The sequence below is a fragment of the Rhinatrema bivittatum genome, chromosome 2, assembly GCF_901001135.1.
Source record: "Rhinatrema bivittatum chromosome 2, aRhiBiv1.1, whole genome shotgun sequence".
Lineage (NCBI taxonomy): Eukaryota > Metazoa > Chordata > Amphibia > Gymnophiona > Rhinatrematidae > Rhinatrema > Rhinatrema bivittatum.
This window is the reverse complement of record NC_042616.1, coordinates 368,130,311-368,156,961: the sequence shown is the minus strand read 5'-3', so window position 1 is coordinate 368,156,961 and position 26,651 is coordinate 368,130,311. Positions and strand designations below refer to the sequence as shown.

The 26,651-nt window shown below is 47.1% G+C and overlaps 1 protein-coding gene across 3 annotated transcripts in view; it reads left to right on the top strand.

Annotated features, from left to right (window-relative positions):
• Window positions 1-26,651, top strand: part of LOC115084718 (aryl hydrocarbon receptor repressor-like) — a 304,930-nt gene that overhangs the window by 193,458 nt on the left and 84,821 nt on the right. The window lies entirely within an intron of this gene.

Below are 26,651 nucleotides of genomic sequence, written 5' to 3'. Positions count from 1 at the left end.
CAAGGCTTGAAATAAGGAGAAGGTCAATGGCACCATTGTGGAATTCATCCCACTACAGCTCAAACTTAGGAGAAGGTCATGTGTATCTGTGAGATCCTGTGTGAGAGCCTTTGTGTGTTTGTGTGAGAGCCTGTTAAGGATCCTGTTCAGGAGGAGTGTAGTGGACACCACCTCCAGAGTGGCGCAGGACGGCATGACAACTGGATCTTAGGCTTGGGCAGTCTCTTGAGGCTGGAGCAAGGGCAAGCAGATGAGGCTGGAACACTGGAACAGAGTACAGGTAAGAGTGGAACTGGAACACTGGGACAGACTAGGCCAGGACAAGACAGGGCAAGACGAGGACAAAACAGAACATGAAACAAAGCCAGAAGGGAACAATGCAGGAAGGCCCTGAGGGGAAAGACAGGGAGAGGCCTAGACACAGGGAGAGAGACCTAGGTAAGGCCGCAAACAAGGAATGACCCAGAAGTCCAAAGCCATAAGGCAAAGCTAGAAACTGAAGGCCAGATGGCCACAAGGCAAAGACAGAAGCTGAAGGCCAGATGGCCACAAGGAAAGACATGGAAGGGCTGATATCAGAAAACCCAAAGACCACGAGGCAAAACAGAGAAAGGCTTGAGATTTTCAAAAGACAAAGGTGTCTAGAGCAAGAAACCAAAGAGAACTCGATGCCGAAGCGTTGAGTCAAGGGACAGACAGGGTTAAGTATTGCTGGAGTCCAGGTGTGGTGCAGGTAGGCAAGAGTAGCTTGGCCAACCAGGGGAGTGTGTTTGTGGAGGTCCCCTAGTGGAACAGAGGCTACAAGAGCATCTGAGGCATGAAATCAGGAACATTCCGGAGAGTACAGATCAAAGCGAGACTCATTGGAGTCCTCTGGTAGACAGGAGGCTGCACAGCAGCCAGAATCATAGCAGGGCCTTTGTGTTTCTGTGTATGAGACTATGTGCTTGTGTGGGTGTCTGTGACTTTGTGCGAGCCTATGTGCATGTGTATGTGCCTGTGAGAGCTTGTGTGTCACATACAAGCTCTCACAGACATACACACACACGCACACATAATGTGTCTTTGAGGGTGAGTGAGAGGGAATGTATGTGAGAACATAGGCATGTATATGAAAAAGGGAGTGTGTGAGAAAATGAACATGTTATTGTGTGTGTGTGTGTGTGTGTTGTTTTTGAGTGTGAGAGAGAAAGAAGATAAAGTTTGTGCAGCCTTACCTCCCCCAATCCACGATAATCAAAAGATCTCAGGTATGGAGAGCAGAAGATTTTTTTAATCCTTATTAGTTTTTATTATTGGGTGAATTTGATGTTTCTACTGTTTTGAAATTTTTATTGTTTTTTTGGGGCAATATTAGAAAATTTTTTAGTTATTAGATTTTTTATTCATCAGATGTTTTGAAATATTTTATTGGTGTTTTGGGAAATTTTGGATATTCTAGTCGTTACCTGATTTGAAATATTTTTTATGAATATAATTTTACTACTTTGATTGTTTTATATTTCTTGATTTTATTGTTTTATGAAGAATCATGTTTATGTTTATCCATTGTTGCTGGCTTGTTGTGGATTCCAGTTCAGTTCCTCTCTGTTTATACTTTCTGGTCTCTTTATTCTGTATTTGGTCAGGGTCTGTCTGTGTTCTGCATGTGAGGTATTTTGCTGGCATGTAGTTTCTGTGTTCCTGTGATGACCTTGTGGTCACTGAACTGGATCTCCATACTCCTCTATACAGGGGAGAAAGCAAGGGGTAATGAGTGAAACTTTGCTTGCACGCCCTTGAATGTAGCCTCAGGTTTACCTAAGGGCCAGGTAGCTAGTCCAGACTGGTGATATCGCATCCTTGTGAAGAAGGGTGGAAAGGACACCGTTGCTTCAGGGTAGTGGGAATGGTTACCCTTCTTCCAGGCTCACAAATAACTGCAACAGCAAGGTCAGTTAAATATCTACCAAAAGAAACATAGAAACTCTGGAGACAGGGTTCCCAGGAAAAGCAGGAGCGTGAATAAGGCAAGAGTCCAAACTTTTCCTTAGGGACACCCCCCAACACCGCTTCTCTCCAGGTCCAGATCCCTTAATGGGAACTGTGAAAGTCGGCCCAGACTTAGAAAAGCGTTGTGAAACGGCCCCATTTACAACAGAGTTCAGAAGTGTAACCCAGACCACTTTTTGGGTTACTAATAGGTTTTGCAATAGCCTAGTGTAGTTAGGGAAATAATTAGGAAAGTATCCATTCATGGACAGCCCTTCCAATGGCAGAGCTGTAATGGATACCTTTGGTCCTGAGGTTTTATTCAGAGCTCTGACATAGGCTCTGGAGAGAGGTTGTATTTTCCTAAACTGGATTTTGGGCCTACCTTGTGTTATGGTTAATGGTGTTTGGGTGGATCTTTGGACACTGTGGCAGCTGACCATGCCCACGGAGGGCAGTCCCGTGAGGGACCACAGTGTCAGGCTAAACTCCGGACAGACAAACACAGATTTGAATCTTTTATTAAACAGTTTATGGAACCACCAGAGGTGGCAGTAGTGAGTAGTGGTTGTAGAGCCCGGCTGGGTGCGTCTCTCACAGAACTCTGGAACAGCGGATCCTCTATAGAGCAGTGCTGTAGTGGAAAGAGACTGAGAGTTATGAGCAAACAATAAGATTAGCATTCAGAGTCCCAAATAGAATAGGAGAGCTCCAAGACAGGGAGAGCAGGCCCTGAGGAGCGAGTACCTGATCCCTTAGAGCAGAGAGACTCCGTGGTGTTGTACTCACTAGCAGTAGCAGAGATTCCACTAGACAAGAGGTCTGGCACCGGAGCAGAGAGCAGGCCCTCAAGGAGCAAGTACCTGATTCCGGCAAAGCAGTACTGTAGAGAGAGATGTTTTCTGTACTCACTGATGGTGACTGTAAATTAGTTCTTCCAAGTGGAAGGGTAGAAGTTGCAGGCAGCGACTCAGGGAACATGGGCCCTCGAGGAGCGAGTAGCAGTTTCCTGATAGTACCTGAAAGAAGCAGAGAGGCCCCCAAGGAGCGGATACCCCGTTAGCGACCCCGAAGGGTAGTAAGAGTTCCAGATAGAGGTGGAGTGGCAGAGTAGCTTAGGAACGGAGAGCGAATCCCATCCGTATGAATCCTGTTGCTAACTCAACGAGCTAGCAAATACTGTAGGCAGATATACCCTGGAGTTATAGATGAGGGCGGCGTCCGCGCCGTAGAGGTACCTTGAAGGAGAATGGTGGGAGGCAGCATCAAAGCCGGTCCGGGGATGCCGGAGAGAACGGCAAGCAGACGCCGCAGCGGCCATCAGTCCAAGGTGAGCGGGAGGAGCCGCAAGTAGAGAGAGGTAGGCGGGGTGAATCCGTCAAAGACCGACAGACACAACAGTATCCCCCTTCATAGGATGGCCTCTGGCCCTTTTACCAGGGTTCGGTTTGAATGGATGCATCTGATGAAACTGAAGAAGCATCTCTTTGTCCAGGATATTTGCCATCGGCTCCCAAGAATTTTCTTTGGGTCTATAACCTTCCCAAGACAGAAGGTATTCCCAAGTTTTGCCACATCTTCTTACATCCAGAATAGCTTCAACATTATATTCAAGGTCTTCTTCTGTAGTAATAGAAGTTGGTTCTGGAGACTTGGATGAGAACTTACTGAGAATGAGTGATTTCAAAAGTGAAACGTGGAATGCGTTGTGGATTTTCAATCCAGGCGGTAGCTTCAGACTGTATGTAATGTTGCCAAGACGTCGGAGGATTGGAAACAGTCCAACGTAGCGGTCCAACATAGTGTAGCGGTCCAACGTAGGATTGGAAACAGTCCAATGTAGCGGTCCAACGTAGCGTGGAGCAAATCGAGTAGAGGTAACTTAGTCTCAAGTTCTTAGTGACAACCAGACTTTGTCACCAGGTAGAAATACAGGCGCTTTAGAATGATGAGCATGGTATGATTTCTTTGCTCGTTCACCCGCTTTGATTAGCATGTCTTTAGTAGGGATGTGAATCATATTTCTGACGATTGAAAATATCGTACGATATTTTCAAAGTCGCCAGAAATCGGGGGCTTCCCGAATCTGATAGGAAACCCTCACGAAATTGTTCATGAAGTTCTCTTATTGTTTTGGGGGAGGGCGGGAAAAACGGCACACAAAAACAACCCCTAAAACCCATCCCCCTGTCACATGGTAGGAGCACTGGATAGCCCGCGCCATTTTTAAAGATGGCACCGGCCGTCCATTACTCCTACCATGTGACTGGAGCCGGCCAATGGCATGGATACCCTGTCACATGGTAAGGGCAAAGGGCCATCAGCGCCATTTTTATTAGTGGCAGCCGATGGCCCGAGAGCAGGAGATCACTCCTGGGACCCCCACTGAACCAACAGGTAATTTCAAAGGTTTTGGGGGGTCGGGAGGGTGGGGGAAGCTAAAGGAGCTGTTTTAAAGGGTTGGGGTGGGTTTTTGTTTATCGGTTTTGGGCGCAGCCGATAAAAAAAAACCCAATCGGGCCGCACAAAAAAATTTCACGATGTGAATCGGAACCGGAATTGGAACAGATTCCGGTTCCGATTCACATCTCTAGTCTTTAGTCTGAATCCATAATTGATGGATATCATCGCAGTGGATTGAGCTGCTGGGGACGACACTGAGAGAGTAGCGGAAGTGGTGGTAAAGGTAGTCGTCCATCAAACTACTTCGAATGGTGTGATCCAGTGGATGAAGCTGGATGTGAGGTTAATGACGAATTCTGCCATTGGCAACAATTCGGCCCAGGTATTCTGACGGCAACTCATAAAGGCACGAATGAACTGTTTTCGGGTCCTATTTATCCTCTCAGTTTGGCCATTAGATTGGGGATGATAAGCAGATGTATAATCCAGAGAGATGTCAATGTTGTAGATCTGCTGCTCGGAGTTAGCAATCTGTTATCGAGCTCCTCCTGTAGGGGGAGGAGTTAGTAGTCTGATATGGAACTCCTCCTGGAGAGGGAGGAGTTAACAATCTGTTATCAATCCTTGCTGCTAGGAGTAGCGATCTGTTATAAGTCCGCCAGGGAGTTAGCAATCTGTTATGGATCACCCTGCCAAGGGGAAGAGCTAACAATTGTAATACTCCGTAGGCGAAGTTAATGATCTGTGGTGGGTTGGCTTCCCATAGAGTGGCAGTCGTATAATATCACTCTAGTAGTGTAAGGGATGACACTTGAGGTAATTTGGTGAATCCCTGGACCGATGGCAAATGACAGCACCCCAAGGAGGATATCCTGAGAGGGACCACCGGCTAGGCTGGAGTATGGAGACCACAACACAGATAGTTCTTTATTAGCAGGAAGTAGAACCACCAGAGGTGCAGTAGTGAGCTGATGTGCCCGGCAGGGCTGAAGTCGCTCAGATACTGGAATTGCGGTCCTCTGGGTTGCTGAGCTGTAGGAGAGACTATAGGTAGTGAGTAGACAGGGTATGCTGGATACATAACCAGTAGTAGATGATACACTCACAATTGTAGAGATCTGTAATGGCTTCTATGCAACAGAGTCTTCAGTATATTCAGGAACAGGAGCCGTAGGTGGGTGCTGGTTCCTATATGCAGTCTGGAATGAGAACTCACTATATCTGTGTATGAGATGGCTTATAGAATAGAAGAGAGTCTTGGAGGGTTTTAGGAACATAGGCCCTCGTGGAGCGAGTACCGGTTCCTATCTGCAATCTATAATAGTAATTCACAAGAAATAGGTATATGATAGCTTCTGATATAGAAGAGAGTTGAGAAGGATTTAGGAACATGGCCCTCGTGGAGCGAGTACCGGTTCCTATCTGCAATCTACAATAATGACTCACGATCTCCGTACCTGCGATAACGTCTTAAACAGAAGGGAGTCTTCGGAGATTAGGAACATAGGCCCTAGTGGAGCGAGTACCGGTTTCTATCTGTAATAGAACTCACTGTGTTCACGTCTGCGATCGCTTCTAGGTAGTAAGGAGTCTTCTGAGCATTCAAGGACATAGTCCCTCATGGAGCGAGTACCGGATCCCGTCTTAGCAATCTGAAATCAAGAGGAGAGAGCAGGGCCCCCAAGGAGCGGGTGCCCCTAGGTAAGTTGGAGGAGGCAGAGCAGGGGAGAGAGAATTCCCCAAGTGCAAGTAGTCTTGGACAGCCGAAGCTAGTCCAACAGAGTCCTTGCTAACTCAATTCATAGTAGCAAGCAAAGACCTTTTAAGGTGGAAGTGGATGACGTCACTACGGGGGGACGCCCCCGAGGTTCGCACCCTAGCCAGTACAAACTCTGGAGCACGCACGCACCCTTACATCATCAGGAACATGGAGGATCCACAGTGTCAGGCCAGCCCGGGGATTCCAGGAAGAACGGTGAGGAGAAGCCGCGGCAGCATCTGTCTGTCAGACCTGAAGGGAGTCGCCATTAAGGTAGAGAGGGTGGAGCGAAGGCGAGAACAGGCATGAACGCAACAGTCAAATAGTTTGCACAAAGCCTTCCAGAATTTTGCCGTGAATTGCGATCCTCTATCAGAGACAATGTGCTTCGGTAGGCCATGTAGGCAAAAGATGTGGACAATGAAGAGCTTAGCGAGCTCCAAGGCTGAGGGTAAGCCAGGCAGTGCCACCGTTTCGGTCAGCCGTCACCCAGATAGTATTCATTCCTCCAGAAAGAGGCAGGTCAGCTACAAAGTCTGTAGCGATGTGAGTCCATGGCTTCTCCGGAACTGGCAGCAGTTGCAGCAATCCCCAGGGCTCACCAGAAGTAGGCTTATGTTTTGCATAGTTGGAGCATGACGCTACATAGGAGTACGTGTCTTCCTTGATTTTAGGCCACCAATAGTACTTCTGTAATTTCAGCAGGGTATGGCGTTGACCAGGATGGCCAGCCAGCTTGGAATCATGAGCCCAGTGTAAAAGTTTCTTTTTGAGGTTCTTCGGTACAATCGTTTTACCGACAGGCACGGAATGAATAGCCGCCAAGATGACTTTCTTCGGGTTGATGATATGCTGAGGTTCTTCAGGAACATCCTCAGAGAGGAAAGAGTGAGACAGAGCATCTGCTCTGGTATTCTTGTCTCCGGGACGATATTTGAGCACGAAGTCAAAGCGATTAAAAAACAAGGACCATCTGGCTTGTCTGTGGTTAAGATGTTGCGCATGACGGAGATACTCTAGATTCTTATGGTCCGAGAATACGGTAATTTGATGTTGGACACCTTTGAGCCAAGGCCGCCATTCCTCGAATGCCATCTTAATAGCCAGGAGCTCTTTATCTCCGATCCCATAGTTCTTCTCTGCAGGAGAAAAGCGCAGCGAGAAAAAGGAGCAGGGATATAAGGCTTTAATTTCTCGAATGCGGAAATGGCCTCCACAGACCACTTTGAAGCATTAGCCCCTTTCCATGTCATAGCAGTGAAGGGCACTGTCAAAGAAGAATAGTTCTTTATGAAGCTTCTATAGTAGTTTGTAAACCCCAAAAATCGTCTCAGGGCCCTCAGACTGGTAGGTTGAGACCAATTCTTGATACTCTGTAATTTTCTGAGATCCATCTGGAAGCCTTGTTTTGATACGATGTAGCCAAGAAAAGGCATAGAATCTTTGTGAAACTTGCATTTTGACAATTTGGCGTAGAGACGGTGTTCTCGAAGTCTCGGTAATAATTGTTTCACATCTGCTAGATGAATTACATATCTTAAGAACATAAGAACATAAGAAAATGCCATACTGGGTCAGACCAAGAGTCCATCAAGCCCAGCATCCTGTTTCCAACAGTGGCCAATCCAGGCCATAAGAACCTGGCAAGTACCCAAAAACTAAGTCTATTCCATGTTACCATTGCTAATGGCAGTGGCTATTCTCTAAGTAAACTTAATAGCAGGTAATGGACTTCTCCTCCAAGAACTTATCCAATCCTTTTTTAAACACAGCTATACTAACTGCACTAACCACATACTCTGGCAACAAATTCCAGAGTTTAATTGTGCGTTGAGTAAAAAAGAACTTTCTCCGATTAGTTTTAAATGTGCCCCATGCTAACTTCACGGAGTGCCCCCTAGTCTTTCTACTATCCAAAAGAGTAAATAACCGATTCACATCTACCCGTTCTAGACCGCTCATGATTTTAAACATCTCTATCATATCCCCCGTCGCCATCTCTTCTCCAAGCTGAAAAGTCCTAACCTCTTTAGTCTTTCCTCATAGGGGAGCTGTTCCATTCCCCTTATCATTTTGGTAGCCCTTCTCTGTACCTTCTCCATCGCAATTATATCTTTTTTGAGATGCGGCGACCAGAATTGTACACAATATTCAAGGTGTGGTCTCACCATGGAGTGATACAGAGACATTATGACATTTTCCGTTTTATTCACCAATCCCTTTCTAATAATTCCCAACATTCTGTTTGCTTTTTTGACTGTCGCAGCACACTGAACCGACGATTTCAATGTGTTATCCACTATGACACCTAGATCTCTTTCTTGTGAAAAGATCAAGATGTCATCTAGGTAGACAACGACACATTTATACAAAAGGTCCCGCAGAATGTCGTTCATCATGTTCTGAAACATGGCGGGGGCGTTGCACAGGCCGAATGGCATCACCAAATATTCGAAATGGCCGTCTCAAGTGTTGAAAGTTGTTTTCCACTCATCGCCTTCGTGAATCAAGTTATAGGCTCCCTTCAGGTCACGTTTTGAGAATATCTTGGCTCCTTGAAGTCGATCGAAAAGCTCCGAGATCAGAGGTAAGGGGTATTGGTCTTTAAATTTGATCTCGTTCAGACCTCGATAATCGATACAAGGACGCAGTGTGCCGTCCTTCTTCCCCACGAAGAAGAAGCCTGCGCCCACAGGAGACTTAGATAGTCTAATAAAACCCTTCTGCAAATTTCCCTCAATATACTCTGACATGGCTTTGTTCTCTACCACCGACAAGGGGTAGACACGTCCTTTAGGAGGTTCAGCATTAGGTTTCAGTCTAATGGCGCAGTCATAAGTTCTATGTGGCGAAAGGATGTCAACAGCTTCTTTGGAGAAAACATCATGAAATGATGGATTCTGAGGCGGCAGTCCTGGCATCACTGGAGTTGTAGGCATGCAGAGAATAGTAGTAACCTCCTTTAGGCATTTGCCATGGCATTCTGGACTCCAACGAGAGAGTTCCAACGTGGCCCAATTGAATTGCAGCATATGCAGCTGCAACCAGGGTAACCCCAGAACGATAGGGTGCATGGCCTTCTCCAACACAAAGAAGGAAATTAATTCGGTGTGGAGAGCTCCGGTGCGGAGGGATACTGGTTCTGTACAACAGGTAATAGCACCCGGTAAAGGCTCCCCATGTATAGATGATAAGAGTAGAGGAGTCTTCATAGTGGTGAGGATAATCCTCAAGTGTTCTACTAGATGTTGAAGAATAAAATTACCTCCTGCCCCTGAGTCCACCAGGGCAAGAGTCTGAAACTCCAAATGTCCGCAGATCAAAGACAGTGAGAGAGAGCAGAGGAGAGGGCGTAGTGAGGCCTAAGAAGAGTCCTCCCTCAGGCCTTAGGCCCGTCCATTTCCCTGACATATTGGGCATGTTTGGACTGCATGACCAGCTTGTCCACAGTACATGCACAATCCATTCCTCTTCCGAAGTCTTCTCTCTTTGGATGTCAGTTGACTGCGACCAAGTTGCATCGGTTCTTCCCCACTGGCAACGGGAGTCAAAGGAACCATTCTGAGTGCAGGCTTAGCACGAACTTCCTTCTGAACAGGTCCTTTACAAGGCTTGAGCTCTTGCACCTTATCATGAAGCTGGTGATCAGTTCTAGTAGCTAAGGCCACTAGTTCATCCAGCGAGTCAGGTGTTTTGCGAGCAGCCAGCTCATCCTTCAAGCTGGAATCCAAACCTTTGAAGAAGAGAGTTTTCAGGCATCTAGAGTTCCAATGTAATTCAGTTGCAAGAGTCTTGAACTCTATAGTGAAATCAGCAAGGGGCCGGTTGCCTTGCTTCAGGTCCACCAATGTAGAACCAGCAAGAGTATACCGGGCAGGATCATCTAAAACGGATTTAAACAAGTCCATGAATCCGTCAATATCCTGAAGTATAGGATCTTTGTGTTTCTACAGCATGGAAGCCCAAGTCAAAGCCCTTCCATCCAGGTAGGATAGAATATAAGTAGTCTTGGCATAGGCTGTGGGAAAATGAGTAGGTTGCAATGCAAAATGCATACAACACTGGTTTAAGAAGTCTCTAGTTCTCTGAATCTCTCCAGAAAAATGTACTGGAGCAGCAAGAGGCATGATAGTCTTTATAGTTACTTCAGGTAACTGACCTTTATTACTGGATATAGAACCTTGATTCTTCTGTGCGTGCAGCTGATGAAACGTAGTAGTCAATCTTTCCAATGCGTCTTGTTGTTCAGCAATGCGCAAGGCCAGGCCTGGAATGGCCTGCAAGGCGTTGAGCTGAGCTGGATCCATGGAGTTAGCAATCTGTTATGTTTAATGGTGTTTGGGTGGATCCTTGGACACTGTGGCAACTGACCACACCCACGGGGGGCAGTCCTGTGAGGGACTACAGTGTCAGGCTAAACTCCGAACAGACAAAAACAGATTTGAATCTTTTATGAAACAGTTTATGGAACCACCAGAGGTGGCAGTAGTGAGTAGTGGTTGTAGAGCCCGGCTGGGCGCATCTCTCGCAGAATGCAGGAACAGCGGATCCTCTGTAGAGCAGTGCTTAGTGGAAAAAGACTGAGAGTTATGAGCAAACAATAAGATTAGCATTCAGAGTCCCAAATAGAATAGGAGAGCTCCGAGACAGGGAGAGCAGGCCCTCGAGGAGTGAGTACCTGATCCCTTAGAGCAGAGAAACTCAGTGATGTTGAACTCACTAGCAGTAGCAGAGATTCCACTAGACGAGAGGTCTGGCACCGGAGCAGAGAGCAGGCCCTCGAGGAGAGAGTACTTGATTCCAGAGAAGCAGTACTGTAGAGAGAGATGTTTTCTGTACTCATTGATGGTGACTGTAAGTTAGTTCTTCCAAGTAGAAGGGTAGAGGTTGCAGACAGCGACTCAGGGAAAATGGGCCCTTGAAAAGCGAGTACCGGTTTCCTGATAGCACCTGAAAGAAGCAGAGAGGCCCCCAAGGAGCGGGTACCCCGTTAGCAACCCCGAAGGGTAGTAAGAGTTCCAGATAGAGCTGGAGTGGCAGAGTAGCTTAGGAACGGAGAGCGAATCCCATCCGTATGAATCCTGTTGCTAACTCAACGAGCTAGCAAATACTGTAGGCAGATATACCCTGGAGTTGTGATGTCAGAACAGGGGGACGCCCCTGAGGTTCGCGCCAACGTGAAGTTAAAGATGAGGGCAGTGTGCACGCGCGCACCCTAGAGGTACCTTGAAGGAGAATGGCAGGAGGCAGCACCAAAGCCGGTCCTGGGACGCCGGAGAGAACGGCAAGCAGACGCCGCCGCGGCCATCAGTCCAAGGTGAGCGGGAGGAACCGCAAGTAGAGAGAGGTAGGCGGGGTGAAGCCGTCAAAGACCGACAGACACAACACCTTGTTATATCTCTATAATATATACGGCTCAGGGAAAATCAGCTCTATGCCAAACTCGAGAAATGCCTCTTTGAGCAAGAAGCTCTCCCATTTCTGGGCTATATTGTCTCCAGCAAAGGATTCAGCATGGATCCGCAGAAGCTGAAGGCCATTCAAGAATGGTCCCAACCATGCAGGTTGAAGCCTCTACAGCGATTTTTAGGCTTCGCAAACTACTATCGATCCTTCATCTCCAACTACGCTTCCATTGTGGCGCCCCTAACGGCCTTAACCCGCAAGGGCGCTAATCCCAAGCACTGGTCGCCGGAAGCTCTATCCGCCTTTCTTCATCTCAAGAGAGCATTTCTTATTCCACTTGCCTTCATCACCCCAATCCACGACGTCCATTCATCCTAGATGTTGATGCCTCCTCCAAGGGAGTAGGAGCCTTTCTAAGCCAACACTCGGCCAATCATGGCTTACATCCTTGCTCCTTCCTCTCCCGTCAATTCACCATGGCAGAACGCAACTATGCCATCGGGGATAAAGAGCTCCTCGCCATCAAAATCGCCTTTGAGGAGAAGCGCCCTTGGTTAGAGGGAGCCCAACACCAGATCATGGTCTATACTTACCATAAAAACTTCGCCAGATTCAACTTCGTTCTACGATACCGCCCAGCTGCCAAGAACTTGAAGGCAGACGTGCTCTCTTGAGCCTTTGACATCGCAGATATCCCCAAACCTCCTAAGTTCATCATTGAACCCTCGCGAGTACTGTTGTCTGCTACTACTCCCATTCCTCCTCCTACTACTACTGCTACTACTCCCATTCCTCCTGGGAAGACCCTCGTGCCACCTCACCTCTGAAATCGGGTCCTGGCTTGGGCTCACGATTCCCGCAGTTCGGGACACCCAGGCCAATACCGGACATTGTCCACCCTCTGCCGGTACTATTGGTGGCCTAAAATGACGAAGGATGTTCAGTCCTACGTAGAATCATGCCATGTCTGCGCCCATCAAAAGAATTCTTCTGGGTTGCCTCGAGGCCTGCTCCAACCCTTACCTGTGCCCACAGAACCGTGGACTCACATCTCAACAGATTTTGTGATTGACCTGCCCCCATCCAGCGGCAACACTGTCATCTGGGTGGTCGTCCATCGATTCAGCAAAATGGCTCATTTTGTGACATTTCCAGGGTTACCTTCGGCACCTGAACTAACGCAGTTATTTGTCCATCATATCTTTAAACTGCACGGGCTACCCGAGAGCTTTTTATCCGACAGAGGACCTCAAGTCACTGCTAGGTTTTGGAGATCACTCTGCTATAAATTCGATATCACGCTGGAATACACATCCGCATATCATCCACAAACCAATGGTCTAGCGGAGAGAAGTAACTGAACCCTCAAACAATTCCTACGCATCTATGTCAATGATAAACAGGATGATTGGACAAACCTGCTTCCGTGGGCTGAGTTTGCCCTCAACTCGCATCCTTCCACTGCCACCGGTTCTTTTCCATTTCAACTAGTCTATGGCAAGCAACCTAGCCCGCCATTGCCTGTTCCTGTTGCCGTTCCGTCCCCTATGGCCTAGCTCTTTGCTGATGAACTACATCAACTGTGGACCTCTACTCAGCACGCCTTGCTCAAGGCCAATCAACTGGCCAAGAAATACTCCGACCGCCTGCGGAGACCTTGTCCCCCTCTTCAACCTGGTCAGAGAGTATGGCTAAGTATGCGGTTCATCCGCCTGAAGCTACCTATGGCACGACTTGCTCCTCAGTTTATTGGTCCGTTTCCCATCCTCTGCCGCGTTGGCGCGGTAGCCTCTCAGCTTCAACTGCCTCCATCTCTCAAAATCCACAATACCTTCCATGTTTCCCTCTTAAAACCACTGGTGATGACCTGGCCATCCAGTGTACCTCCGGTGCCCCAAGCTCTCTCCTCTGAGGACACCACTTATCAGGTCCGAGAGGTACTGGACATCTGGAAATATAAGAAAAGATGGGAATATCTTCTGGCCTGGGAGGGGCTCAGCCCCGAAGAAAATACATAGGAACCTCTTGCCAATATCTTCGATCGGGACCTCCTCCGGCAGTTCCATGCCACCCATCCCTCCAAGCCCAAACCTCCGGGGAGGTGCCCTAAAAGGGGGGGTACTGTTAAATCTCCCAGCCGCGGCCGCCCACGGCTGGCCCTGCCTACCTCCCTCCGTGGCGTCAGGACCTCGACCTGCATCTCAGCAGTGGGGGGGAGGCACGCCCTATGCAGGCTTCGGTTCGCCTCACTTGGGGCAGCTCCTTCTGCCGGGCCCCTGCTGCGCTCCACCACGGAGGCAGAGCTCCCCGATCTCCTCTTCGCGGTGTCGGGCCGCACAGCAGCACTTCCAGGTCCCTCACCAGGTCAGCTTCCTCTTAGGCGCACGGCCGCGCCCCCAGCACTCACTTAAAGGGCCCTCATCAGCTAATCGGCCTCACCTGCACCGGATGACATCAGACCCAGGAGGTACTTAAGAAAGCCCTTTCTTCCGGTTCCTTGACTTGGCAACAAGTCTGCTTACTCTCAGTAAGTGCCTGTGCCTCAGGGACTCTTGTTTCTGTTTCTGGACGACTCTCTGGCATTGACCTCGTACTGGTGACTGGTGATCCTCTGGCGTTGACTTCGGACCGGCGACTGACGATTCTCTGGCATGTGACCTTGGACTGGCGGTGGGTGACTCCTGGCCTCTGATTCTGGACCGGACTTCAATGAATCTTCTGTCTCTCAAAGACCCACCTAAGTCCAAGCGGCCCGGGTCCCTACGGGCTCCACCTAGGGGAACCACGGACTTCCAGTGGCGAAGTTCCAGCCGCCCCTCGCTTCAACTCAGCCTCGCCTTCCGACGGAGGAACCCGAGGGGCCATCTCCTCGGGCAGTGCCATCTCCTTCTCGGGCTATGGGTCCACATCCACTCGACCCTCACTACATACCTGGATCTCCGAGACACCTCCAGGATAGCTCAAAGGGGCTCCAATGCTGTACTCTCCCCACGAGATGCAGAGTCTCTGCTCTGGGACTAATTTTTGGTATTTTGAATCTTTATTTAGAGGAACCCTGCTGAAGGCCTGGGCCTTTCTGAAGCCAGGGAATGGGGAACCCTGGGCTGAAGATGCCCAATGTTTAGGGAAGATCTGCCAAACAAAGTGGTGACCCTGCAGTTATCTAAGTTGGGGAAGATTTGTTTTTCCAACATCTGGAAGGAAGTGTTTTTCTGCCCTTCTTCCTGCCCATCAAGGGGACTGATAAGAACTGCAGTATGCAAGGATTCCTACCACCAGGGATCCCACTGGAAGATTAACGTACTAACTGTGAGTAAAAGATCCACATTCAGGGGAGGATACCCATCTGGCATCTACAAAGACCCCTGATAGATAAAGACATTAACTTTGTGCCTAGCCCCAAGAGACCACTATACAATCTAATCCAGAAGTGTGAATGGATTCCTGGCCTAATAAAGACTAATGCACAGATAGAGGAGAAAAGATCTGCAATTAAGAGAGAAACTGTAGAGAATGGTGTATGATTTACCATATTTAATTGTATCATTCAACAAAATTGTATCAATAAAGCAATATTTTGGACACTGCCTATGTGGTCCAAGTGTGGTTGGTCTGCACACAACCCACAGTGCACAGCAGAATGAGGGAGTTCCATCACAGCTCACTAGTCACCACATACTGGGACAGGAGAGGATTTCTATCCACCCCTTGTCCAAAGGACCTACACCTTGGGATGGGAGAAGAAGTAAAAGCTAGCCAGAGTCCCTGCCCCAAAGAACTTACAAATAACTTTATTTCCCCCTCTGTACTTGACTTGTACATTAAGGAGGGTTTACTGAAGAAAAAAAAAATCAAAACATAAGTCTTTTCTGCCTTGATTGGTTTATGAGTGCAAAGACCAAAACCCAGTTTTTCTCACCATTGGGCCAGGCTTAGTGTAACTGTCATGCCCATGAATATCCAGAGCACTGCTATAGAGCCTGTCCTTTTAGCAGCCACAATCAAAGTAAAAAAAAAAAAGCACAGTTCTTTTCCACTTTTTCTTTTAACGAACATCTACAAGTGTTCAGATCACTGCTCGTTCTCTAGTCCCATCCACAGAGAAAGAAAAAAAACAAAACACGGTCCCCCTTTTCTTTTTCTTTTAACTGCAATGCCTGCAAATGTTCACAGCACTTTGCTGTAGAGTTGCTGCTTCTCTAGTCACATTCAAAGTAACCAAAAACAAACTACAACACAGTCTTTTCTTTCCTTAGAGCCAAGCAGAGAAGTCCTGCTCAGTTCAATCTCCCCAGAAATCCTGCAGAACCCAACTACAATTCAAACTAAAAAAAAATCAACTTTGTTCTGTGATCCTCAAGGCTTTGACTTCCTGGGCTTAGGCCTAAGATCTCACCTCTTTTCCTTTTCAATCTGAGGTATCCATGAGTTCTGCTTCTTCCTCCATTTCTGTAGGCAGCTCCACCTCGATTGGCTCTGGTTGTTCCCAGCATCCTCATTCCTCTGCCAACTGTGCCTCAGCTCCAGCCCAATCAATGTAGCCTAGGCTACTGCCCGGAAGCTCAAGCCACACCTCTTCCTATCTAACTGCTTCCTGTTTAGGTTCCAGGTCTCCTCAGTGGCGTTAGGCTCCTGGAGAAATGTAGTCCTCAGAGTTTTAAGGGAGTTCCTGGGACTCCTAATCAGTGTTACCAGATGCTAAAGATTTTTATAGTCCAATTAATCATAAAATCTAGCCCAAAAGTAGCCCAAACTAAAAAATTACAAAAAAAAGTTTAATTATGCAAGCTTCTATACAAAGTCCTGCATTGCATGCAGACAAATTGACAAAAAATACCTATGGATATAAAAAAAAGTTTAAAAACAAAGCTAGAACAGCCTAGAAATCTAGGTTGTCGAAGAGAAGATAATGGACTCCTGCACTGGTGCCCTAGTTCCTTTCTCTCTGCTGGAATTTTCTCTTTTGCTCTTAAAAAGATCAAAGGGAGGGGGTGGGAAATACATAAATCAGCAAACAACTGAAAACAACATCCTTAATTATAGTGTACAGGAGGTATATTTTCTATTAAGTATAAAAAAAGATAAGTCGTAGGCAATACCTTTTTAATGGACTAAATACATCTGTGATTAGCTTTAAGCTAGTGTGAAGATGTCATCTTATACTAGGGATGTGAATCGTTTTTTGACGATTTAAAAAATTGTCCGATATTTTTTAAATCGTCAAAAATCGTTAGAGTGCGTGATACAATAGGAATTCCCCCGATTTAAAACTAAACCCTTACCTTCCCCCACCCTCCCGAACCCCCCCAAAACGTTTTACAAGTACCTGGTGGTCTAGTGGAAGCCCCGGGACTGATCTCCCGCTCTCGGGCCATCGGCGCCATTTTGATGCCACTAATAAAAATGGCGCCGATGGCCCGATAAAAAAAAAGCCCACCAACCCTTTAAAATCGACCCCTTAGCTTCCCCCACCCTCCCGAGCCCCCCAAAAACGTTTTTAAATTACCTGGTGGTCCAGTGGGGGCGCGGGGAGCGATCTCCCGCTCTCAGGCCATCGACTGCCACTAATAAAAATGGCGCCAATGGCCCTTTGCCCTTACCATGTGACAGGGGCCGGCCAATGGCACGGATACCCTCGAGCACAGCCGATAAACAAAAACCCAATCGGGCCAGACGATAAAAATTTTAAGATTTGAATCGGAACCGGAACCGATCAGATTCCGGTTCCGATTCACATCTCTATCTTATACACAAAGCAGTTTCTCCATACTTCCAATAATCAAGCTATAACTGCACTAAAAACTTTTTTTTTGCTTCAAATCTTCAGTACCATTATTATTCTGCCTTTCAAATGCATAGGCATATCTCCAAACCTTGCAACTTACGGACCTTTTATTATTCTGCACAAACTAAAATATTATTGAATTTGAGTAACTAAAACCAGCTTCACCTGCACAACATCTGAGAGATTCAGTAACTTTGAGTAAGTTTAAATGCATAGAAGTAGTTTGGTTGCTTAGTTAGAGGGAGGAAGCCCACCAGATAAGCCCTATAAGTGCATCAATTAGGGGGATGCACAAATACGTCGGGACAGCGTGTGCCGAGTGGATTTTAGAAGCTGGCCAGATATGTGCGTACTTGCCACTGTGTGCATAAATGAAAAGTTTTTTTTAAAGGAGTGTGGTCATGGTCTGGGCAAGGCATGGGCATTCTGGGATTGTAACCTAAAATTTGCATGTAAATACTTATGTGCATAGGTACACACCGGGGTCCCCTGCCGCATAACTTTGCTTCTGCTATGTAAAACCAAAAAAACTAGGCAGATCAGCAGGGTTTTAAATTTCAGGGCTAACAGGCAGGCAGGGAGTCTGTTAAACTAGGGGGGTTTAAGTCCTAACCCTTAACTGGGTGAACTGAGAACGAACTGGGAAAACAGGCAATGGCGTTGGCGCGTTTGCCTTTTAAAATCTCCCCACATGTGGTAGAAGCAGCCTTTGCACACACAGGCACAGGCATGCGCACACATGTGCACGCAGTCAGGTTATTTTATAACATACACGCATATATGCACGTTTGTTATAAAATGGCTGTGTCCCTGGGCGCGGGCCGACAAACATGTGCACATGTGCGCCTGTGCTTCTATGAACGTTACTGACCCAGTCTATTTGGTTAATAACAATTTATGGACTTTTCCTCCAGGAATTTGTCCAAATCTTTTTTAAACCCAGCTAAGTTAACTGCCTTAACCACATCCTCTAACAATGCTTGTTTGTGCATTGAGTGATGAAGAATTTTCTTCGATTGTTTTGAATGTGCTACTTGCTAACTTCATGGAGTGTCCCCTAGTCTTTATGTTTTTTGAAAGAGTAAATAACAATTATCTACTCATGATCATATCCCCCTCTCAGCCGACTCTTCTCCAAACTGAACAGTTCAAACCTTTTAGTCTTTCCTCATAGGGAAGCTGTTGCAGCTCCATAATCATTTTGGTCACCCTTCTCTGTACGTTTCCATTGCAACTATATCTTTTTTGAAAAGCAGTGATCAGAATTGCATACAATATTCAAACAGGGTGATTTTAAATCTCTGGCGCGGAAATCCTGGAAGATACGCACGTGGCTGGGCCACGTGCACGCTGAGCGCATTTTCAAAACGGCCCAGCCACGCACGTATCTCCCAGTATTCATGGAAGTGCCAGGCATTTAAAAGGGGGTGGGCAGGGACTGGGCGGGAGCTGGGCAGGAAAGCGCCATTTTGCGCTGTCTAGGTGCAGTGTGTGCTGGCACGTGAAACTTTCTTCATCTTCAGATGAAGCAACTTCTGAAACAAAAAAAAAAAGGTTAGAGTGGGTTTAGGGATCGGGGTGGAGAGGGGAAGAGGAAGAAAGGATAGATAGGGGGATAGAGAAGTTCCCTCCCAGTCCGCTTCTATATTGGAATGGTCTGGGAGGGAACTGGGCAAAGGCCCGATCGCATTGCCGCGCATTTTAAACAATTTCCCACCCCCTACATGCGCATGTGTGCACAGGCATCGGATTTTATAGCATATGTACGGTGCCGCACGCATGTCATAAAATTGGTGCATCCATGTGCATGCGCCGGGAATCATGCACACATGGACGCCGGCATGAGTCTTTAAAAATGTACCCTTAAGTGCGGCCTCACTATTTTACCACCGCTCTCTCCCCTTTTCTCTCATTATCCTAATGTCCCCCTTCCCCCTTACTCTCTCTGCACTCTTGCCCATGCAGGAGAGGAAGATTTAATTCTCCTGCATGGGCATAGTTTGAACTTTATATTTGGGGCAGGGGTTTTTAATACCTTCTTCCAGCTCCACTCCCTACATTCACTTAGGGGCCAATGCTATAAAAAGTGCGCGAACAAATTGCGTTCATTGGGGACATATGTGGTTTTAATGCGCGCACATTTTTTTGCCAATACCGCGGATGCAATATTTAAATTAATCTGAAATTAAAAGCACGCGAAAATTGGGCCTGTTCGAAACGGAGCGTCTATAGCGCCATTGTTATTATTGCATCGGATGTTCAATATTGCATCGCTCGTGCAATCAGTCTGCGTATATCTGCAAAAAAATGTTTGGCAAATGTAATACAATTGTTGAAGTACAAAAATCAATATTTAAAACAAATAATGCATATTTGATTTCGGCTTTGCTCCCCCATTGTGCCTGCGATGTCAGCAAGCGCGTCATAATCCTATCAGGAGCAGGGTATATCAATTGCTGCAACCAGGCAAACTTCCCCTTTGTGTCGAGTTCAATTGGACCTGTACTGCTGCTGATATCTACAACAACATACTCAGTGAATGTTCTTCCAAGACTCAAGATCTACCTGTCATCATGCAGAAGACGACTTAGAATACAAAGTCGAAGAAGTTCTGGACGTTCGTAAAAGAAGCAAGACTTTTGAATACCTTCTAAAATGGGAAGGTTTCAGCCCCGAAGAAAACTCTTGGGAGCCTCAGACCAATATCCTGGACAAAGAGATGCTTCATCAGTTCCACCTCGCTCATCCTTCAAAACCTAAGCCAGGTACCCGAAGAGGAAATCGCCCTTTGAAGGGGGTACTGTTGTGTCCGTTGGTTCCTAACGCCCTCTCTCCGCCCTCCTTACCTCTTTGGCGCCTCCCTCTTCCTCCTCGGGAAGATTGGCTGCCGTGGTGTTCTTCTGCCGAAGTCCTCTGGCGTCCCCGGACCGGCTGGATGCTGCAAACTGCCATGTTTTCTGGAGGCCTAGGGGCGTGCGCCGCGGCCCCGACTGAAGTACCGGTGATGGCATGAACCTCGGGGGTGTCCCCGTGATGGATATATAAGGTCTTGGAAGTTGCTAACAGATTGAGTTAGCAAGGAATGACTTTGGACTCGCTTCGACTTTCCAAGCTACTCTGCCTCCTCAGACTTACTAAAGGCAACAGATCATTGGCTGAATTTGCCATAGAGTTCAAAACTCTGCCTCCTCGGATGTACTAGGAGTACATGCTCCTCGGGGGCCTCGCTTTCTCCTTTGTTTTTCAGGTGACAGTCTGGAACCGGTACTCGCTCCTCGAGGGCCCTCGTTCCCAGACTTACTCAGTACTCTCTTCTGCCTGGAAGTCATCACTGCCAACTACATCAGTGAGTTACCATCGCTGTCTCAGAGCTTTCCCTGGAACCAGGTACTTGCTCCTCAAGGGCCTATACATTCCAGCTCCTGGGCTTCTGTGAGACATTGTGTGAGTGTTACCATCTGGTTTCAGTACATGAACACTGCATACTCTGCCTACTCACTATATTTCAGTTTCTCTACAGCTCAGCCTCCAGGGATCGCTGTTCCAGTATCTGAGGGACTACAGCCCAGCCAGGCAATCTGAACTCACTACTGCCACCTCTGATGGTTCAGTAGTGTGTGTCTGTCTCCATACTCTGAGCCTGACCAGTGGTCCCTCTCAGCATCTCCCCCCGGGGGCGTGGTCATCTGCCACTGGTCCAAGGATCCACCCACAACCCTCCTAAATAACAACAGATTGCTAATCCCAAGCAGACTGTTAACTCCTCACTGAACACCCGACATCACCAATGAGAATCCTCCCACTGAGACCCAAGTGGTCGAGGAGATGCAGTCCGAACAACTTTGGATGCTGACCCTGCAGGAGGATACCCCTCCGAAGGATGCCTCTGAAACACAGCTGGCAGAAACTACAGGGGCAAGGGGACAAGGGGACAAGGTTGACATGCCCATCATCTGCCTGGATGAGCTTGCCAACAACATGGTGACCAACCTAATTGAACATCAGCAAGGTCACAACTCTGCTGTTGCAGAGGGGTGCACCGGAGTCCAATCGGTCCTCCAGCAGATGCAGCAGGAGAATTTAGAGTTCCAAAACAACATTACCGCACTGGTGGGAAGACTGGTTCTGGCTGTGGAGGCCTTAAGCCAAGTCTTCACATCAGCAACACCACGGTAACAGTTTTATTTATGTCTTCTCAATAAATTAGTTCCCATTTTTCAAAGGCTGCAATGTCTCTCTTTTTTACAGTGTTTTCAAGATGTCTGTTTTTTACCTTCTTATGCTTTATTAGAGTATGATTAAATGTTTCCCCAAAGGTGGGAAGCCTGCTAATAAAAACACAGGCGATAATGGCACAACCTCGGATTTTCTTCCCTTTTCTCACCCCTTCACCCAACCCCTAGACTGGATCCACAGTGTTTATCCCTCGCCCCTTTGAAGTCCTTCACAGTTTTAGACTTCACCACTTCCTCCGGAAGGGCATTCCAGGCATCCACCACCCTTTCCGTGAAGAAATACTTCCTGACATTGGTTCTTAGTCTTCCTCCCTGGAGCCTCAGCTCGTGACCTCTGGTTCTGCTGATTTTTTTCTGACGGAAAAGGTTTGTCGTTGTCTTTGGATCATTAAAGTTTTTCAGGTATCTGAAAGTCTGAATCATATCACCCATGCTCCTCCTTTCCTCCAGGGAGTACATATTTAGATTCTTCAATCTCTCCTCGTATGTCATCGGATGAAGACCCTCCACCTTCCTGGTCGCCCTTCTCTGTACCGCTTCCATCTTGTCTTTGTCTCTTTGTAGATACGGTCTCCAGAACTGAACACAGTACTTCAGGTGAGTCCTCACCAAGGACCTGTACAAGGGGATAATCACTTCCCTTTTCTTACTCGATATTCCTCTCTCTATGCAGCCCAGCATTCTTCTGGCTTTTGCTATCGCCTTGTTGCATTGTTTCGCAGACTTCATATCATTAGACACTATCACTCCAAGGTCTCTCTCCTGCTCCGTGCACATCAGCCTTCCCCCCACCCCCCCCCCCCCCCCCATCGAATACAGTTCATTTGGATTTCCACTCCCCATATGCATGACTTTGCACTTCTTGGCATTGAATCTCAGCTGCCATATCTTCGACCACTCTTCCAGTTTCCTTAAATCCCATCTCATTCTCTGCACTCCATCCGGCGTGTCCACTCTGTTGCAGATCTTAGTGTCATCCGCAAAAAGACAAACCTTACCTTCTATCCCGTCCGCAATGTCGTTCACAAAGATATTGAACAGGACCGGTCCCAACATAGATCCTTGTGGTACACCACTTAAAACCGCTCTCTCTTCAGAGAAAGTTCCATTTACCATCACACATTTTCTTCTGTCCATCAACCAGTTTCCAATCCAGGTCACCACCTCGGCACTCACTCCTAAGCTTCTCATTTTATACACCAGTCTCCTGTGCAGAACCGTATCAAAAGCTTTGCTGAAATCCAAGTAGATGACATTGAGTGCTCTTCCTTGATCCAATTCCTTGGTTACCTAGTCAAAAACTTCAATCAGATTTGTCTGACAGGATCTTCCCCTGGTGAATCCATGCTGCCTCTGGTCCATCAATTCGCCAGACTGTAGATAGTTCACTATTTTCTCTTTCAACAGTGTCTCCATTACTTTTCCCACCACCGAAGTGAGGCTAACCGGTCTGTAGTTACCAGCCTCCTCTCTGTTCCCACTCTTGTGAAGCGGGACCACCACCGCTCTTCTCCAATCACTCGGCACCAGTCCCGTTTCTAGGGATCTATTGAACAGGTCACACAGCGGACCCGCCAGAACATCTCTGAGCTCCCTCAGTATCCTTGGATGAATCCCATCAGGACCCATGGCTTTGTCCACTTTCAGATTCTTTAGCTCTTCCCATACATTTTCCACTGTAAAAGGATTTTCATCTAATCCACTTCCCTCCAGTTTCTTGTTGTGTAGAGATGGTCCTTCTCCAGGGTCTTCTTTAGTGAACACAGAGCTGAAGTATTCGTTTAATATTTCTGCCATTTCTTCGTCTCTCTCCACACATTGATCATTTCCACCTTTCAATTTCACTATACCACTTTGGACTTTTCTCTTTTCGCTGATGTATCTGAAAAATGTTTTGTCACCATTTTTTAATGTCCTTGGCAATCCTCTCTTCCGCTTGACTTTTTGCCGACTTGATTAATTTCTTTGTCTCCCTCAGTTGAATAAAATATTCTTCTGTGTGCTCCTCCCTTTTGGATCTTTTATATTTCTTGAATGCTGTTCTTTTAGCTTTAATTTTGTCAGCCACCTCCTTTGAGATCCAGATAGGTTTCAATTTTCTTTTGCTTTTCTTTACATTTCTAACATATAGAGTAGTTGCCTTGGTGATTGCTCCTTTTAGATTGGTCCACTGCTGATCCACATCTGTCTCGTTCTCCCATCCTTTTAGTTCTTCCTCTAGGTACTTCCCCATTTCCTCAAAGTCTGTGTTTTTGAACTGTAAAACTGGGTCTTTGTGCTTCTTTTCCATATTCTTTTAATGATATTAAACCATACCGTTTGATGATCACTGGTGCTGAGGTGGGCGCCCACCTGGACATCAGAGACATTATCTCCATTAGTGAGCACTAAGTCGAGTATAGTTCCTTCTCTCGTGGGTTCCATTACCATTTGTTTGAACAAAGTTACTTGCATGGCATCCACTATCGCTCTACTATTTTTAGATTCTGCAGATGAGATTTTCCAGTCTACATCTGGCATATTAAAGTCACCAACGATCACCACTTCTCCCTTCTTACCTATTTTATGGATGTCTTCAACCAGATCTCTGTCCAGCTCTTCCTTTTGGTTTGGAGGCCTGTAAACCACTCCAATATAAATGGACGCTCCGTCATCTTGTTTTAGGTCGACCCATAGTGCTTCTTCCTTGCCCCAACTTCCTTGCAGCTCAGATGCTTGGATATTGTTTCTGACATAAAGAGCCACAACTCTGCCTTTTCTAACCACTCTGTCCTTCCTTAACAAGTTATAGCCTGGTATTGCTGTATCCCAATCATGAGATTCTGTGAACCATGTCTCTGTGATAGCAACAATGTCCAATTTTGCCTCCGTCATTAGGGGCTCGGCGTCCTTTCTAGGGGCTGGCAATTGACCCTCAAAGAGCGTCCAAGTTCAGAACGTCAGTAAGGATTAAAGGAATTACATTAAACCACAGAAACACTCAGCTGCAGAAACATTATTTATTAACTATAAAGAGGTCAGAAAAGCAAGATAACATTATAAAATCATTGAACATCCTTCAGAGACTCTCAAACTCCAATTACAACCCCAGAAATATTAAACGCAAACAATGGAATTTGGGAACTATTTTAGACAGAGGAGAAGGGTTATTTGTAAAATCTCTAAGAACTTTCATGCGAAATACTCTTCGATGACCCTTCGGCGAACCTGAGCCTCGCACTGTGTTGTGCTCTTCTGCAGTGGGTTGTTCAGGTGGTCTGGGGCCAAGTTTTCAGGGACCTCCACTTCCAAGCCAAAGTGCAAGGCGAGGTTATGTAGTATGCAGCAGGCCATAATAATGCATGCAACCTTTTCAGGACTGTACTGGAGGGCACCACCAGACCAATCCAAGCATCTGAATCGCCCTTTCAGCACGCCAAATGTCCGATCAATGACAGACCTAGTGCTTGTATGTGCCTCGTTGTACCGTCTTTCCACCGTGGTGTGTGGGCCCTGGAACGGAGTCAGCAACCACAGCTTACAGCTGTACCCAGCATCACCTATAACAGAGGTAATAAATATTGCATCTTTGACACTGACAAAACAAACACCAGTAAACACATATCTACACAATAGTAACAAAATAATTTAGGATTAGGCAATTTACTTCTACTTGTGCATTACCCCGTGCTACCTGGTTCTCTATCAAGACTACGGTTACCTACTGTTACTTACCAAGCAACCAGCCATCACCGTGTTTCCCTTCAGGAAAATTGGTTCCAAGCGAGAAACAAGCAAGGATGTAGGAATCATGGCGGCTCCCCAGAAACCTCTAAACTACATTCAGGATCCATTGATGGGCATCACATATCACCTGCACATTCATTGAATGGAATGACTTTCGATTGCAGAAATCACTCTCCTGTTCCGAACTGGGGGTAAGTGCGATATGGGTGCAGTCTATGGCTCCCAATACATTAGGCATCCCATCTATGTCAAAGAATCCACGCCAGATCTGCTGCAGTTGCACTGGGTCCACCGGGAAATAAATATACTATCGAATACATTTCATCATAGCCCTCAAGACTTGTCCAAAGTGCCGCAAGACTGAGGACTGATTCATCCCGCAAACCAGTCCGACTGTATTCTGGAAACTTCCTCTCACAAAAAAATGCAAGGCATACAGAAGTTTCACCAGTCCTGGGGCAGCATGGTTGTGAGAGGTGACGGGATCTATATCATTGCACAGGTCCTGGTACAGGGTCTCAATTGCTCTAGAGCTGAGATGGTATCTTCACACCACTTCAGGCTCGGGTATGTTGTGCTGGAGGTGGACTCTTGGGCCGAGGTGGGGTTGATGCAACCCGTAGGTAGGGACCTACGGGTCCCCACTGTCGGCAGGCGAAGTGGTCTGATGGATGGAGGCCAGCTGGTGCTTCACCAGTACCAGCCCTCATTCCCCATGGGTTGAGCCTTTGGGTACCAGGGCTGGCTGGAGTTAGCTGGGTCTCCATATGTCGTCGTTGATGGAGTGATCGAAGTCAACCCAGAGACATCAGTAGAGAGATGATACAGTCTAGTACTGGACGAGGTAATGTCTCAGAGGCCCGGGCACCAAAGGAACAAAATCAGACAGGGGGCAACCGAGCAAGAGCAGACCAAAGCCTGCATAGGCCAAGTCCAGGATGTAGGCTGAAGAGGTGTCGTGGAGCAAGCTTGAGTCAGGGCTGGTGGCAATCTGTAAGTAGTGGCAAGCAAGGCTGAAGTCTGATCACGGAGATAGTCAAACATAGTCAGGCAAAGCAGAGGTCTGGGTCTGGAGAGAGGCAACGGAGTAATTGTTACGCTCTCCTCCCCCAGAGGGGAGGAGTTAGCAATCTGTTATCGCTCACCCCGCCAGGAGGGTGGAGTTAGCAATCTTTTCTGCTTTCCTCCTGAAAGGGGGAGGAGTTAGCAGTCTGTCATGATCTGCTCCTCCAGAGGGGAGGAGTTAGCTATCTGTAGTGCTTACCCCGTCAGGAGGGCGGAGTTAGTAATCTGTTAGCGAACTGCTGTTAGATGCTCCTGTAAGGGAAGGCGGTAGCAATCAGTTATGGATCAACACCCCAGGGAA